This window comes from Protopterus annectens, chromosome 3.part0 (assembly GCF_019279795.1).
Source record: "Protopterus annectens isolate FY-2018-M chromosome 3.part0, PAN1.0, whole genome shotgun sequence".
In the NCBI taxonomy this organism is placed as follows: Eukaryota; Metazoa; Chordata; order Ceratodontiformes; family Protopteridae; genus Protopterus; species Protopterus annectens.
Window position 1 is genome coordinate 894013394 of NC_056731.1, and position 19228 is coordinate 894032621.

The window sequence follows — 19228 nt, forward strand, 5'->3', positions numbered from 1 at the left end:
CTTTGCAAAGCTAAGATAAGAATACAGCATCCATGGGACCAGATGACATCCCGGGCTGTGTACTACATGAACTACAAAATGGACTGGCACCTCACCTAAGTGTCATGTTTACTCATACCCTCACCTCAGGCTTCATGCCCACTAAGTGGCGCACAGCTACAGTTGGATCCTTGGAGCTACCTCCCCATCAGTCTGACGAGCCTGACCTGCAAGGCCATGGAACGTATTATCATGGAACCTATAAACAAAGATAATGGCAACCTTCAAACACTGGACCCCACCCAGTTTGGGTTCATGAAGGGCCAATCTTGTCTCCTGAACCTGACTTCTGCAAATAAGTCTCCAGAGCCATGGATGAGGGTAAGGCAGTCCACACAGCCTATCTGGAACACGTCAAGGCCTTTGACACCATCCCCCACTCTGGAATCATAGATAAACTTACTAAGCTGGGCATTAATCCCTATGTTACTCGATGGGTTGTCAACTGGCTTACTGACAGAACCCACACTGTAAAAGTAGCTGACTCCAAATCCAGCTCCAGACAAGTGACAAGTGGCATACCTCAGGGTTCAGTCCTGGGACCACTCTTGTTTGGCATCTACTTCTCCGAAGTACAGGCCAACACTATGGGACTCTGGCTAACAAAGTTTGCAGATGACTACAAACTGGGAGCCATTACTGAATCCCCAAATGATGTGGATACTCTACAAAAGGGCCTTACAGAAAAAGATGCTTGGTGCCAGAGCCATGGACTCAAGCTCAGTGCCAAGAAATGTATAGTTATCCCCTTTGGCGAAAAAACATGTACCCGTGAATTACCACATAGGTGGCAGAACACTAAACACTGAAAGTGTGATAAGAGACTTAGGGACACAGGTGGACAGTGGTCTCACCTTCAATAACCACATCGCCACAACAGTCAGGAAATCCTTCTATGTGGCACACCTCATCACTAAGGGATTTTCATCCAGAAAAAAGGAGGTCATTGCCCCACTGTACTCATCCCTCATTAGACCCATTATAGAATACAACACCCCATTTGGTATGTACTTCTCAAGACGTCTGCAACAACTGGAAAGGCCACAGAAATATCTAACTAAAAGAATCACAGGTGTAAAGCAGATGCCCTATGCTGACCGCCTTAAAAAACTCCAGCTATACTCTGTTGCATATCATCTACTCAGAGGCGATCTCTGCTTAATATACAAGGCCGTGTCAAACCCAGAGCTGTTGGACATGCTACACTTAAAGAAATCCCAATTCCACAGAGCCACACACTCCAGGGATCTAAAGCTTGTCATCACAATAAACAAAATATGCTGGAGGGATAGGTTCCTGACCCAGAGACTCCCTAGACTCTGGAATAGACTGCCCATACATGTCAAGTAGAGCGCCTCCTTGGCTGTCTTCATAAGGAACCTTCACGATTGGATGGGAGAAAAGAAATTCACCTTGGGCATCACATCAGTCACCCTGCTAGACAGGGGTCCAGGGAAGTAAATAGTGTGGGAAGAAATAGCCATGGAATTGTTATGGCTTGGCTTGTATAGGCCCTAGGGCTGATAGCCTAGTACCAACCTATGAACCTGGCAAACTTATCTCTTGCATTTTTCTGGATCTGTACAAAGTTTATGATACTGTCTCACTTAGCAGGGTCTATATCAGAACATCGAAGTTTCAAAACTTCAAATGTTCTAATATCGACCCCTATTCAGCGAAAGCTGAAAACATCCAACATACAGAACAGCAAATATTTTCCTAGGGAAAAAAATTCACTGTTCCAAAACACATAGACACAACACAGGCACACCAAACAAACAGCAATCCACACACATACACCTAAAATCTTACATCTAACCCTACACTAAGCTATACACACACCACTAACTATCCACTTACATTAACCCAAACCCTAACCCTAAGGTCCGTCATTATCGCACACTCATCTCACCCGCGCCCTAACCCTAACTCACCTACCCTGCCCTAACCCTCACATCCACACAATCACATACTTACCTGACCCGTGCCCTAACCCTAACTCACCTAACCCACCCTAACCCTCACGTCCACACAGTCGCACACATACCTAACCTGCACCCTAACCCTAACTAACCTAACCCTCACTCAAGCGCACACTTACCTGAACCCGACCCGTAACTTTCTACCACAGCACTGAAAATACCAAAGCAACAGAAATGGGCAACCAAATTCTTTCCCTAGGAAAAAGTTTGGTTTTCTGTCGCTTCGATATTTTCAGCTTTTGCTGAGTAGGGGTCGATATTAGAACATTAGAAGTTTTGAAACTATGATGTTCTAATATAGACCCCACTTAGCAAATTCGTTCAACAACTACACCATCTTGGCCTATCCCTTTCTTCACTACAGTGGTTTAAAAGCTAGATATCTGACAGATAGCAAAGTATTAGATGGCAACATACTTTCTTTCCTTACCTCCCTGCTACCACTTGTGATTCCCAAGGCTCAATTCTTGCTCCACTTCTCTTTAACACTTTATTAATGACCTCTATATCTTTTCTAGGCAAGCATTACTTATACAGTATGCTGATGACTCATCACTAATATGCTCATCTGACATTCTGGCGCATCTGCTTGAGATCACACAAGAAGCTTTCACCTCTGCTTAAAACTGGCTTAGCAATGTCCAATTATTATTCAGCCCCAAAAAAACAAAACTAGTCCTATTCCTCCCCAAAGCACACCTGAAGGACAAATTCAGCGTCAAAATCTTCTCACATGACAATACAGAGATAGAAATTGTATCTGATCTAAAACTGCATGGGGTAAAAATTGATGACAACCTCAGATCTGAACTCCACAATCAAAATAATATAAAAACATTTTACCAGAAACTTGGCATGCTTTATAGACATAAAATGTTCTTCCTAACTCTGCTAGAACCACCCCAGCAACCACTTACCTCCATCTTTCACTCTTGTATGGTGCTCCTATCCTTACCATCTTGTAGGTTTATGTTAAAACTGAACCTGAAATATGCTACAACAAAGTAGCTGAATTGGCTGCCAGAAAACAATACTATACACATCATTGCAAGGCCCTTAAAAGTTTGAACTGTCTTGAACTACCCCACTACCAGGACTTCGTACAACTAGCTACTGCTCACAGCATCATTTATAAACCCCATGCCTATCGTGCACTAAGATCTACTCATCCTTCCTATCACCCAAACAGACTCCTTAGTTCTAATGATAAGCAACTTCTCACCATCTATAAACCTCAAAAATCAATTGGAAATAGCTTTTCCTGCTACTCTGTTGCCAAAAAAATGGAATTCAGTTCCACAGGCTATTAGAACTTTAACCTACCATCCTTTCTTCAAGCATCTTCTGAAAGGCCACCTATTAAGCACATGGCTCTGCTCATGCTATACCCTTGGTTGAACATCACTCTCATCTAATTTTCTACTTTTCTCCTCTCCTGTCTGTACAGTTTTTCTACCATCACCCCTTCCTCATCTTCACCTGGTTATCCTACCCTCTCTACTGCTTTTCATAACCTCTTCCTCTCATCTCGTCCCCATTTATGCTAATGTATGGAATATCTCTCCCCCTTTAAAGTTACAATTAAACTAAACACATGACTTTGCCTTATTACTACTCTGAATTGTTAAAAATGATGGTCTCCAGAATTGTATATAGTGTTTTACTTTGCTTTTTCTCATTGTTCTTTTTGTAACATGTTTTAGTATATCTGTATTTCTTACTACATTTTTGATCATTTTTTGAAATGTATAATTTTCAACTGTTTGGTAATGTGTTTTAAAAAATATATTTTCTCTGTTAAATGGAATTTTTCTCCCCAGTCCTTCCCTGAAAATGGACCCTTGGGACCCATCTGGACTTTCCCAGTAAACAAATGTCAATAAATAAATAAAATAAATCAAGCCTAGCTAATAGATTGGTTACCACAGCTTTTCTCATGGTGTTTCCAGCTCAGATATTTCCTTATTTCCGACCATCATTCTAAGATGTTATAGGCTTCACATCATTAGTCCTGGAGATGCTAGAAGCAGCCATTAGGCACATGGGTCCCGGTCCTAAGGATTTTTGGTCAACTCTTTACAAGTTCATGCAAGGTCTACTGAATGAAACAACAACTGTTACTAAGGATCCGCTTAGCAATAACAAGAAAGTGTTTGGCTAGGCTCAGGAAATCATTTTCTGTTCCCAGACTGGAAAGTGGATACTCTGGTCTATAATATCTGCATTATGGATCATGCCTTTTAATCTTGTGATGTTCTTTATAAAGTCAACAGAAACACGTTTTGACATGTTAACAAAGCATGCTGCTTATCTGGACATTTTAGTGTACATTAACATAGGTACATTTTCTGAATTTATTTTTTAGTGGATTAATCCTCTGTATAACAAAGTCTGGAAGGATGTGCATACTTATTTCATTACATTATTAAAGCAATTTTGTCTGAAAACACTATCACTTTTAAAAAAAAGTGTTCTTATATATGCCACAATTAAAGAAATTCCAAAATACAAGGCTAAAACAAGTAGTAACGAATTAAAAAAATGTAAAGAACACCTTCTTTTGAACAATTTCTTCATATCACTGTGTGTTTCTCCTTATATAAATACTGGATACAATAAGCTCAGTTTTAACCCCTAAGAATGTATTTTTTTCCACTTGGTGTACTAACAACCCCCATTCGAGGCAGAATGTGTGAATTACACACCCCACTCTCATCTTAACCAATCCGCAAACATTTAGTGTACACAATAACAAATAGTTACATGCATATCATTTTTCTAAGAATCTTTCACAAAAAATTAAACTATACCTAAGCAAAATGAAAAGAAGACCTCTGTAATTTGAAGAATTAGAGTTCACCAGTATACAACCTGCGCAGAGATCTAAAGAACATACCTAATGTTATGCTTTGGTAGCACATTGTTGTGCTCAACTTTTCTCATGCTGTTTCCTTCGCAGATATTTCCTTATTTCTGACCATCATTCTAAGATGTTTTAGACTTCACATTCTTGGTGCAGCATATGGGCACAAGGGTGCACTCTTGCAAATCTCCTGGTCTTAGGGATTTTTGGTCAGCTCTTTACAAGTTCATGCAAGGTCTACTGAATGAGAAGTTTACAGTGACTTAGGGAATTAACACTTTTCATTTTCTTGTTCTTGCATGTATGCAAAAAAAAAAAAGCAACTGTTACTAGGGATCCTCTTGGCAATAGCAAGAAAGTGTTTGGATAGGCTCTGGAAATCATTTGCTGTTACCAAAGTAGAAAAATTGGTCATGGCTTTTAATCTTGTTACCTTCTTTATAAAGTCAACAGCAACACTTTGTGAAGTGTTAATAGTGTATGCTACTTATCTTGACTTTATTTAGACACTGAGCACCATGCCACATCAGGGAATAAATGACAATTTAAAGGCATAAAATGTAAATCAATATGTAATTCAGTGGGTTAAATAGTGGCTTAGCAACATGACACAACAAGTTAAGATGGGAGAGGAGGAGCTTTCATCTCTCCTAATAAGGGTCACCACTGTTGTCATGTAGAATTATCTCCTGGAGTGTCTTGGAGTCACTTCTATTTGGACTAGACCTCTCAGCTACAAAACTGGGAAAAAGCTTTGGGATAACCAAATATGTTCATGATTGCAAACTGTGTACCACATTGCTTTCAGTAAAAGATAATAATTTTCTCTAAGATGGCATATGAAAAATACATACCAGGTGCAATGCTAATGACGTCACCTTCATGAGACTCTGGAAAAAGGATATAGATTACAATTATAAAATTAATGTTTAAACCATAAGAAAATTACATCATTGTTAAACATCAAGGGGATATTGGTAGGCAACAATTTAAAATTTGACCAGTATTTATCTGCCAAGATCATGAAAAGCACATTCTGTTGCACAGCTAATACCAAAGGGCATATCTAGTCACTTTAATGGGGATCACTGCACCACAGTATTACTCACTAAGCTCAACCATTACTACATAAAACATAACTTCGCACAGACTTCTGACAAGCCACCTGAAACAACACGAAAAAGTGCAATGATCCCTCATTAAGAAAATCACAGTGTTGGAAAACCTTAGCTATTCAACAAGCCTTTAGAAATTGCTACTATATTCTGTTTCTGTAGGTTACTTAGATATATAACATCTATCTGATTTATAAGGCAAAGTCTGATCTGATTGTCTTTGAGATTAATACAAAATCAGGGAATCTAATATTAAAATCAATATCAGTAAAAGAAAAAAATGAGAAGATACATTAAACACCTTCAAAAATGAAGAATGAGCAGCCCCTTTGAAACAAAAGAAGTAAGTCAGTCATTCGCTTCTTTGAAAAAGTAATTTCTACATGCATAAACACATACATGCTCACACACACACACACGCACACACACAGCAAGTCGAAAATATCAGCATGTTCAAGTTTCTTTTTAAGTCTAATAATTCATAATAAATTAATAAATAAATAAATGAATATGGAAATAAATAAATAGATAAGCTTACTATTCAAAATCCTGAACATATACAGTGCAAATCAGATAACACCATGGATACATGGAGTTTACATTTTGACAAAATTGGCTATGTTATTAGAAAATTGTATATACTGAGGCAATATCATTTTATATAAAAGTGTAACATGTAGTCACCCTGTCTTAACTCTAAGATAGAATTTATTCAGCTTAAGTACATAAATAAAAAAAAATTAGGTACTTGTTTTTCATTGTACTAATGCTAATAACTGAAGATGTTGTTTATAGAATTCTTCTTCAGAGAGGCCTAAAATGGAAGAATATTTAACAAATTTCTCAGTTAACAAACAGTTAGGGTTGAACAAAGTACATTTTAGACAAATAATTTGAACAGTAAATAAAATCTGGAAGTGACTTTGTCTATCACAGTTGACTTTAAAAAATGTCTAATTTAGTTGCAATTGGTATCTATCTATCTATCTATCTATCTATCTATCTATCTATCTATCTATCTATCTATCTATCTATTTTTTAACTTAACAAACACTAATGGACTAGTCCCCCTGCCACCCTTCGCAGGGCCTATGTTAGTGCTTATTTCTTATATTTGCTAGTATGAGATTTGATTATTACATTTTGCTGAGTTGTAGTCCAACAATCTGGAAACTTGATGAAATTATGTAGACTGTATATATATATATATATATATATATATATATATATATATATATAGAGAGAGAGAGAGAGAGTTGAATATGTGTGTGCATAGTATGCATGTGTTTGCTTACTGCACAGTAAGACATTAGCAGCTAAATAGGTGGCACCAAAGCTACATGAAGTAAGACTGTAAATTATATTAAACAATATGCCAGGAATTAACATTGCTTTCAGTATTTTTTCATAGAAATTGAAGTAGTGAAAATGCAAATTTATTATTTTTCAGATGTTTAACTCAAGTATGCTATGGTTTTTAGCTCTACATAATAACCTATTGTCTCGGAGATATTTAAACTGAAGTTGAGAATTTTTCTTGTGGTTACCCTTTATGGGGTCATAGTCAGTAGTACTGTGCAGCAACTTGATCTGCACTGAGTAGGTTAAGTTGCTCTGCCACTTATTGATTTATAGTCATGCACAGATCCACTAATCATACGTCTCATTAAGTGTGAATTTTCCATGACTATGAATCGCTCAGCTGGAGCAGCTCTGTAATGCTTTCATGAGCACTCTACCAGCTCATGCTACACAGCATAGTGGGTCCTAGCAGACACACATACATGCACACATGCACATGCGCATGCACTCACACACATGCACACACACACGCACACACACACACACACACACACACACACACACACACACACACACACACACACACACACACACACACACACACACACACACACACACACACACACACACACACACACACACACACACACACACACACTTACTCCCTGTCATACACACATGCAGAACCATGTACTTACTACTTTACTTTACCCTGCTTGGTGTAACTCATTTGAAATGTATAGGTGCATGTATGCCAAAATGTACCAGTTATATTTATGCAATTTCAACACTGCTGTGTTAAGTGACTTATGTACATGCCTACTGTCCATATTATGCAAGTGTCTTAAAAAGCAGATCACCAGGCTGCATAAGAGAATTACTTGCATAGGCCCCACCCACTGACTGCTGTATTTACATATAGCTCCAAAAACCTTGCTGCTCAGTAATGATGGACTTTGCTACTGAACAGAGTGCTGTCAATAAATCTCAAAGCACCATGCCTGGTATTGTGCACTAACCAAGCTGATTATGAATCTTGGCCACTGTGTCACCTGATAGAACACTTATGCAATTATGTGCATCTGGCAGATACGTATACATATCCAAATGATCTGTGTCAGTCTTTACTAAGCAGAGGGGACAACTGATTCTAAAAAGTGCCAAAATACCATGCTAAAAATTATTCCGTGACTAACTGTATCTGCAGTGGCTTGATAGGCAGGTTTCACTATAGTTCCTAGAAATACAATATTAGAAAGTTTCTGTTAACATCAAAGCAGTGAGACAAGTCTGCATTCATTAAACTAAACTGTAAACAACATTAATTACTTTTTTTTTACAGACCACTTACTCAAGTATGAGGAACTGTTACTAGATTCATTTTTCTATTACTGAAGTTGCTATGGAAAAAGTGAATCTACTTATAGTGGGATAATGTCAGTTGGCTGAGCTTATTATTTTTATGTATTTATTTGTTTGTTTGTTTGTTTACTAGGGTAGTGGATTGATCCCAAGGCAGCCATTTCATTCACAACCTAGGAGAAAAGAAAAACATACTTGTCTGTTTTGAAAGGGAAGGTACAGAATATGTTCAGACAGTAAAGATTTACACATTGTACACAAGGTAGAGTATTCCACCATTCCTAGTGATATATCAAAATAATAAATACAGTCAGATTAAAAACAAGCATACATTTATTGTCAGATGAGTTTTATACAAGAAGGTAATGTAACAAATATCTGCATATAATCACTCCTCAGTTTAAATTTTGTTTTGGTGACGATATACAGGTCCTACTGGTTATTGTTGAGAGGAAGACGACAATGAGAGAGACAGAGCAGTTCTTGGATGGATGAGTGCAATCTACAGAATAAATAAATACAGTAATTAATTAGTTAATTAAATTCTTAAACAAGACATTCCCTGTTTTGATGTAAAGCTATGTGACAGTATCATGGCCTCACTTGCTTTGCATTTAGAGAAATTTTACCATTCAGTGTGTGCCACATAGGGTTGTCAGATTTTCATATCCCAAGTTAGAATTTGTTTTTATGGAAACATGACATTTTAAAGGGCAAACCATACCCACAACCAGTGCAAAGGACTGAACTTCACTGTTTTGTCAAAATAATATATCACTGTTGCAGAATTTGAGTTATAACTGTTGTTTTATATAACAAACATGGTCATTTTTAAATACTATAAAAATAATTGCTTTATGCAACTATTAGAGGGCACTGAGGAAATGATTTTCATTCTAAAATCTCAGGGCATTCGCTAGTTGTTTAGTTTTTTCACAGGTCACAACTGCCCTAATAGAGACTGTGCTGTGTAAAAAGGGACAGGCAAAAACCTTAGTGCGGCATACTCTTGTCATGACTCAGCTGAAGAACAGGAGCACAAATAGGAAGAGTATTAAAAATTATCTGTGCAGGTCAATGACAAAAATTACACCAGACACTGATGAGCCTGTTAAACAGAAGCAAACTATAGTTTACAAATAAATAAAAATAAACTTGTTTTTCAAATGCTTTGATATGTGTTTACATGTATATTGTGCAGCTGCTGTAACCTGAGTTTTTTTCTTTGATAGATGGTGCTGAAGACATGTGCAGGATTAGAACCTAATATATGCATATGCATGCTTATATGTTGATAGATATATATATATATAGGTGTGCTTGTGTGTGTGATGTGTATGTGTATGTTGTATGTGTCTTTATTGCTGTAAGTATGTATTTTTAAGTACGTGTAAACTATTTTGTGGTCAAAGTACAATTTCAGTAACATGGAACCTAGAAATTAACATAAACCATATTTGACTATTTTCACAAAATGGTATTTAACTGTTATTGGCCAGTGATTCAATGACATGTCTGTACAGTGATGTGTCTCTGATGGGAATTAATAGAGGTGTATCCTATGCAGGCACTACTACTAATGCTCTGGTGTGGATAGTAAATTGTGTTCACAGGTTCACAAGTTGGTACTAGGTTATTGGCCCTAGGGCCTACACAAGCCTAGCCATAACAATTCCCTGGATATTTACTTCCAGTTCTTTAAATTAAACACTGTTAAGCTGGTTTAATGCAGTCACAGATAAAATATAATAGATGCTACTATGCAGATTTGTTATCCACTTCAGCCATAAATTGATAAAACAGGCTATGGATGGTTACAAAGAGGTTGGTACTATACTACACAAAACAATAACATAGCATAAAAATTAATTATACAGTACAGAATCGATTATCCGAACTAATTGGGACCTATAGTAGTTAGGATAATCAAACATGTAATTGAACCTGACATCTTGTTTTTTTTCTGCATGCAGGAATACCCTTGTCAACCATTCAGTGATTCCATGGGTAATAAAGAATATTTTTCACGCACAAGCTGGCTACAAGCTCAAAAAACATGCTCAAGCAAATACATATAATGTTTGCATATTCAGACTTTATGATTTTTCCTACCTGAAAAGTTTAGAAGGCTGGTTCCGATAATTGGCATTTCTGATAATTGTCATTTGGATAATCGACTCTCTAATGTAGCTTGGACTATACAAAACTGAACACATACAAGCTTAATGATTCTTGCACTGTCCACTGTACAAATTACTCCATTTACTCTTTCTGCCTGCTTGGTTGTTAGTCTCTCTCTTTGCTAGGTCTCACAATTAAAAAAAAAAAATCAACAATCTCTGAAACTTCTTTTGGAGTGGATAGTAGAACTGAGGTTCTTCATTTTTCATGCTGTTTATGCATGGGTGACCAAGTTGACAAAAGTGATTAAACTGCATCACTAAGTCAATACATTTAGATATATAGTAGCTCATTTAATCCATATCTCAGTCAGCCACGCAAGTCACAAAATTAACATTGTTTACAAAAATATTTGATAACCGCTCAAACTAGACAGCCTTACAGGAAACTTGTATAAGAAGAAGACCAGCAAAAACCAGGTTAATTGGAGAATTCAGTATTCCAATTTGCCTGGGCATTCATAAATGTGGTGCACAGATGCCTCATAATCTTGAAAATATTCTTTGGTTGAAGCCTAGTAATTAATAAATCACTTTCCTGGCTGTAAACTTCAGAGTGGAGGTGGAATCCTGCACAGACTTCAAAACTGTGGCCTAGGAATATTCTGTTTAACAAAATGAGAATGACATGCAGTAACATAAATACAGATACCGATCACTTAGTTTTCTAAATATTTTAACACAGGCCAGTATTTGTAGTCATGGATGCAAATGTGGCTAGGCTTTCTGAGAAGTGCGTGAATGAGTGCAGCTGAGCTGTGATTCATAGAGGCCATTGATGCCAGTGCACGATGGCCTTGAATGTTCTTATGCAAATGTGCAAATATGAGATGGAATTGAAAAGTGATGAAAATCTTTGTGTGCTAATGAAATATGATCTATACCATATGATTCATAGTCACATTTTCTCGCTTTTCTGCACTGGTCGCAGATGTGGTATATAAAAGGAAGCATTACGAAATCTGTCAGAGTTGCAGTCAGTGAAAATGCTATCAATTGCTGCAAGCTTTGCTGTTTCTAGATATGGATTGCTTGTCTTGGCTGGGCCAAAACCACTTGTGCCCAATGGTGCTCACTGGCAAAGAAGGTAAAAACATAAGCAAAGGATTGCTCATCATAACTTCACTACTAGGTTCAGAGTGGACAGGGACATTACAAGGGCCATAGTGGGCATATTTGACCCCCGTGGGGCAGTGGAGAAATGCATGAATCTTATTCTTGTGGACCCTCACTATACTTGCTATGGAGACCTTCTAGAGACAGACTGGGGACATGGTGGGGTTTTCACAGGCTCATGTCTTAAGGACACTGCTGCAGTTCTTGGATGTACTCTTGGCATGTGTGGATCAGTACGTCTATTTCCTGCTGTCACCTCAGTCCAAGCCAGGACTATGTGTGCCTTTTATGGGCTGGGACATTTTCAATGAGATACTCAATGCAACAGGTTGCATCCATATTGCAGTTTGGGCCCCTCCTGGTTTCACAGGTGGAGAAGTACCATAATAGGATTGGCTACCATTCCATTAATTGCCAGGTAGTGTGTGATGCGTGGAGGTGGCATCACCAGCATCTCTGCCCAGTATCCTGGCAGTGCATATGATTCTTGCATCTGATACACTAGCTCACTCTACTGCCTCTTCCAGAATGGAAGGATGCCTAGTGGTCTTGTTGGTAAGTGAAAAAATAATTTTTGATATGGTATTTAAGTAGTTATTTACATTAAAGTGTATTGTTGTATACTAATGTTTTTTCCCCTGATTTGTCTCTCCCCATTTTTCTCTCACTTATTTTTTAGGTGATGTCGGATAAGCACTGAAGCCATAGCTCATGACTCCAGTGAGAAATCCAAGGGGAGCTACAGAGGAGACATATAACACATCCCCGTCCCAGACCAGTATTTTCATTGAGAGGGCCTTTTGCCCACTGAAGAGATTTTTCTGGTGCCTGGATGAGTCTGTATGTGTTCTTCAGTATGATCCAGGTACTGCATGCAGGATGTTTACTGCATGTTGCATTCTGCATAACATGATCATGTGCTGGTCTGGTGGTGAAGTGACCCATACTGTCACTGAAGCTGTCAGTATGATTAAAGATGACCAGCCGGCAGTAGTAGTAAGGGAACTCATACAAGAGGCTTGTGTACAGCGTGTGTCTGTGAAGGTTAAGAGATAGTCTTTAGTCCAGAACTATGGACTGTGACATTCAGGTTAGTGTTTCCTTTCCTGTAAAAAAACACATACAGTATAATTGATGCATGTAGTGATATCTGTGGGCTATGTCATGTGATGCTTGGTCTGCTGTAATTTTTATATGACATTCTCTCTCATTGGAAAATACCTTTTTTACCTGTTTGAGTAATGTTCATGTTGTTGACATGCCTGAGTGCTCACCGATTTCTTTCAGTGGTGCAAAAGGCATCAAATAGAAAATAATTACATTTGTGTCTGCTTTAATGAATAACTTATGGTTTAATGATTAATTAAGTGCAAAGGTAATGAATACTGACAACAGTTAAATACTTCATTAGATAACACATTGCAAATGCATATAATGCTTTCATTTATATATGCCATTTCCTTTTATTTTATTCTGTTATACTGCACATCATGTTAATTTTATAGTGTCATACACAATAAATTCTGACATCAGAAACTGTCATTGCTTGTGCAGTGGGAGGGTGTAGTGGCAGCATAAGTTTACATGTTAGGATACTCATTTTAATGTAATTTACTTATGATATAGTTCAAGTAAAAAAATTGTTCATTAGTATTTTGATGATTTAAGTGGCTGCCAGCTGAAGGAATGGTAATCCATGTAGCTTTGTTTTTTTCAAATGTTCATTGATGGTGTAACTACATGTTTTTCAGGTATGAATTACATACATATGCAACCTCCTCCCAAACTCCTGTTTCAACTAAACAGAAATCTGTGTCAATGAAACTAAATCACGATAGTTCAAGATCAAATGAGTCATACACATCTCCTATTGATAGGTCAGGTGATGGTGTAACTGATATGGAAAGGGGGCTACCATGAGAACTGTTAGGTGAGTTTGTCCGATGCTGCAACCTGCTTGATGTAGGTGATCCTGCTGTCACCAAACTGATATTGTTGTGTAACCATGATTGTGACCTTGAAAGTGAGGTTCTGCTAATTATAGATGACCATTGGCATGGCCTATGTGAAATGTGGTGTGATTGTTAACTTTGACTACTGACATTAATATATTGAGAAGAAACATCAGCTGACCCCCCCCCCCCCCCCAGGCCCTGATAGTACTTCATCCTCTGCCCCATGCAAGACTGATTCCAACTTTACTCTGGTATGTCCTAACTAGTGTATTAATGGAGGTGGTCACTGATGCTTGGTGTGCACCATTCTACACATCACCGACACCATGGCATTGTCCCTGCTCTTTGCTATTTCAAAGTAGTGCTGGAAATCATCACCCAAACCATGAAAGACTCTGACCATTTCCAGCTGACTCTCCATGGCAGTGCTCTGAGATCTATCAATGTCACCACACCTTTCTTATTGGTCAGCCAATGCTTTTCATGTTTTCTGGGGCAGCTGTGAGAAATTTCTGTACACGGCTCCCCTTTGTAAAGGTGTCACTGTAAACACTGTGGCTGTGAAGGTGGCATCCAAATTCTGCCGTCATCATCATCAAAGTGTTCTTCTGGGTTTTGAGATACTGTTGTAGAAATACAAGGATGTTCCTCTGGTACAAGCAGGAATGCTATGTTGTGTTAAGTTATGCTTGACTTTGAATTGCACTCTCACTTTCTACAGAGTTACTAATATGTTGTGTGGTGATGGAACCTACCATTAAACTTGGGGACAGCCTGGTACTTCCCTCAGGCTGCTTCATAAATATAACTGAGTTATCAGCAGCAGAAGCAACAGCAAAAACACCCATTCTGCTGTTGGTATCATCCACATTTATTGGTATAGTTGATCTGTTTGTTTCTGATGCTGACTCTGTTTGTAAAACAATTATTATTAACAATAATGATCCAACAGCATGCAGTACATTATGCTTACAAGGGGTGAGTGGGGCACTTACTGTACACAGTGCCTTCATTGTCTTTATCTGCTGATGTACAAGGCTCACCTAATAATAATGAATTGTGACATGTTTAATTACATCATTCCTTTTTCAGCATTCATTTCTCTCTATATAACTGTGTGTTATTTTAAACCAGCCTTAATGAGCAGATACGTGATGCTGCTGCTGCAGACACTGGTTGGATGAAGCAGTGTCCATACCACCTCTAATTATTCCTGTTGTACCATCTTCTGTACCATATTTATCTCTAGAGATGGACACAAGACATTCACTATCTGGCATTAACTGAATAAGATTCAGAGCCCCCTGTAGTGGTATGTAAAACTGCATTCTGCCTGGCCTTGTTTCTAGCACATGCTGCCATATCATTTGCCCCTTTTTTGCACTTTGCCAGTACTCTGTTTCTGCCTCCATCTAAATTGATTTCAACAACTACTTGACTCCAGGCCTTGTCCCTTTCAAATTTTCTGGGTCCCCCTTTACCAAAAATAGTTTCCCAGATGTCTTAAGTCCTGCCATGAGAATACAGTTTTCCTCATGACTGTCTTTATCCTTTCTGTCCTTTGATTCCTTATTATGCATAAGTACTACATCTAAAAAAAAAAAAAAAAAAAAAAAAAGCTGTAGTCAGAAAGTGTGGCAGTAATGTTTGGATGTAATCACCTCTTAAAGTACAAACCACTGTTCAGATATTCATGCCAGCCACAGTAACTGTTACTTAACACAAACAAATATGACTACATAATAGAAATCTCAATTTATCCATGCAAAGGGTAATCTATGTTAACTACAGTTTATTCAGTCACATTAGTCAACAAAATATCATCTTTATCCAAGGAAAGAGGTAACAAACACGACTCGAATATAAACTTTATTAAGTGCATGGTAACATAGTAGTAAGCGCTTTCACATGTAACTTGGATACTTCTTTAGACTTCTAAAGAATTAAATCAGCATCTGTAATTTATATGGAAAACACTACTCAATTAATCAGTAAAGCTTAGCCAATCAACTACTGCAAACTATAAATGTCATTAAATCATTATATAGAAAACCCTCACAACCTACAAATATAGAAAACAGTTTATAACATCTCATTCACTGATGCAATAAAATAACTTTCAATGCACTATTAAAAAAATATTCCAACTCTTTTTCCGTCTCAAGTTAAAAATATATAAAAAAGCTTCAGATGTTATTGACCCTTCATGCTAAACCTAGACAAAAGGAAGCTAATATAAAAAGCCAGTGCAGAAAACAAAATATGAACAACATGACAAATTTATGCTATAATACCTAAACAATGTAATATTATATTGCACACATCAAATGAAACTGTGCAATACAAAACACTTCACTGCAGATGATACACAAATTCAACATCATACTCAATACATAATACAATGGACACTGGAAGAGTGTACACTGACACCTTAAACAAAATAAAATGATGAAATTTATATAACTAACAAATCTCAAAAATATGTAACTGTATAAAAGCTGGACTAAAAACATTCCAAACATATAACTCATATTGGAATGTATACAGAAAACATAATTATGGAGCAAAACAATGACTTAAAAATCATGTAACTGAGAACATGGAAAAAGAAGTGGGTGAACAGATGTATGAAAATGGCTAATGTAAAATGAAAATGAAAAATAAAAATGAGAATTAAAAACAAACAATGTCTTAATGACCTATCTGCCAAAAATGGTTTCAAAGATACCTTTTCATACAATCCATATGCTTTATCTGCTTGTAACCTTATTATCCATCCCCAATACACAAACGTGTTCTGATGTATACTGACAAATTTCAAAGCATTTTGACAATCATCCTTGTCCAGTCCTCTTCCATTATCGTGCACTGCTAATGTTGCCCTTTTTCCTCACTGTCACTCCCAAAACATCAGATTTATCACACATGCCTATTCATGTCCTTTGCACAGTAAATTTTCTGTAATAAATTACTGCATTTATATCCATGTATGTACAATCAGTACAGTACACATCTGTGAGGATCATTTTCTTTAATCAATAATCAATTCCACTACTCATGTCATGAAATGCAGCTTCAAAATAATAGAAATTTACCAGTTAGTCAGTCCTATCGTAACATGTACAGCATGCATCTAAGTTCATTGCAATTGAGTCTTACAGCAATATTTAAATAATTTTAAGTATATCTTATAAAATAATATTTTTTAAACATTTTCCTTACTTTAGTAAATCTGCAGTATCCTAATACATTTGCTGTCTCTTGACTATTGACAAATTAATATGGTGATGCTCAAATTATTGGTGAAAATTCAGGGCCATTTACATGGATTATATACACATTATACTAATTTATATGCATCTCTATGAATCATAGTAATACACAAATGTGTGCTGAGGTGGGTCTACTTCAGAACACTGACAAACCAAAAGATTGAATCTCAAAAGACTGAAAATTCAAAATACTGAATGATGAAATTTGCCCATTCTCCACTGTTGCACAATCTTGGAGTTGGTCTATATAGTTACCAGGGGGTGTGTGGGGGGGGGTGCAGCCCTCCAAATGATGGGTGCAGGGGGGGGCCTGCCCCCTGCATTAAAAATGCGTTCAGTATTTTGAATTTTCAGTCTTTTGGCTCGTCAGTCTTCTGAAGTAGGCCCCCTAAGGTATACTGGCAAATTTCAGTATTTTGGCAATTGTGAACACGCATCCAATGTTACATGAACTTATTTCAGAATGACAGGGACATGCTGCAGATGTTTTTGAAGTCCACAGAATTTGGCAGCTATCCAAGCTTTCCTGGGGAATATTTGAATGGCACTAGACTAGCCAAACAAAGAATGTTGTTAAAAAACAGCAAAATTGAGTCATCTGAATGTTGATTTCCCAGCAATCTGAAGCTTAATCTCTGCCCATTCAACACTGTGTGTTATAGTCTAGCTACTCAAACAAATCATAAAGTCATAAAAGAAAAAAAAGCACATTCATACTGACATTTATTTCCTTCCCAAAAAGAAAAAAAAATATTTTGACTGTCATACATGACTCATATTGAGTTTTACCAGGTTACTATAACATCATTGAACTTTTAAAAATTGGAACCACATATGGTCGAGACCATATGTTCAAATTTGTAAAAGTTAGAGCGTGTGAATAGAAATCTCCATTGGTGGAGGTTTCCTTTCACTTCAATGTGGTGCGATCTCAGAGTTGGTATATTTAAGTAGTGGGGGTGAGGGGGGCACAGAGGGCTTGCCCCCTGCTTAAAACAGTTTATTTTGTTGTCCGCTGTGTTTTTTTTTAGGTAGTCGAAGTTATGTAACTTCGAACATAATGGTTTGACCATTAGGTGTTCGAAGTTATGTAACTTCGACTATGTGATATAGACCCGTTTTACAAATAAGCATTATCAATGCAACTTATTAACCATGTACTTAAATTTTTATGACACAAGAAAGGGAAAGGTTAAGTGTTTTCCTTTAAGAAAAATCAATATGTGACAAAGCAGTTTTTGGTTGCACCAAATTGCCAATAGTATCAATACCTGTTGTAATGACCATGCTAGCAAAGAGTTTTGTTAAGGTGGTGTCACACACCCAACAAGGAGTGGTTCTCACTCTGTTTAATATAGCTCTCACCATACTTTCCTCATTCTTGCTCTGGCTGTTTGAAAGATGGCAACTTCTTTACACACATGAGACTGCACTCTTAGATGGCCTGAGGGGCACTTGTGAAGACAGAGCCATGTACCACAAACTATTACTCATACCACTTTTATGAAATGCATAGGAAACGAGCATGTTTGCAATAATACATGCATTCTTTGAACAAAGAGGAATATTAGTAATGTGTTAACTTTATGTATATCTCACAGCTTTGTATAAACATGAGTATAGGAAGGTTTCACCTAATAATTAAGATTAAGAGAAAAAATGTTATATTCCACCTAATCATCAGTTTAAAAAGTTCAAGCACATTATTTGAAATAATATTCTGCATTGCCCCTTTAAAATAACTGCATTAACATAAACATTCTCTAGCATAGAAAGTAACTAAACATCAATCTATCTGCTTACATTCTGCTGCACAGATTCTGTCAGTATGCTTGGCAAATAGTCTAATGTCCTTTTTCAGTGTTGTAATGTCTTGTTTACATTAGATCCATTCTCAGTAATGCACTGGGGCTCCTAGGTCATTTAGATGATGAAATGAGTTGAAATGTGAAAGGTTATTGCAAACACATTATAGCTGCATGGAATTGTAGGTAATGGGAACATCACCATGCTAATAGACCTCTCGGCCTACTCAGCAAAGT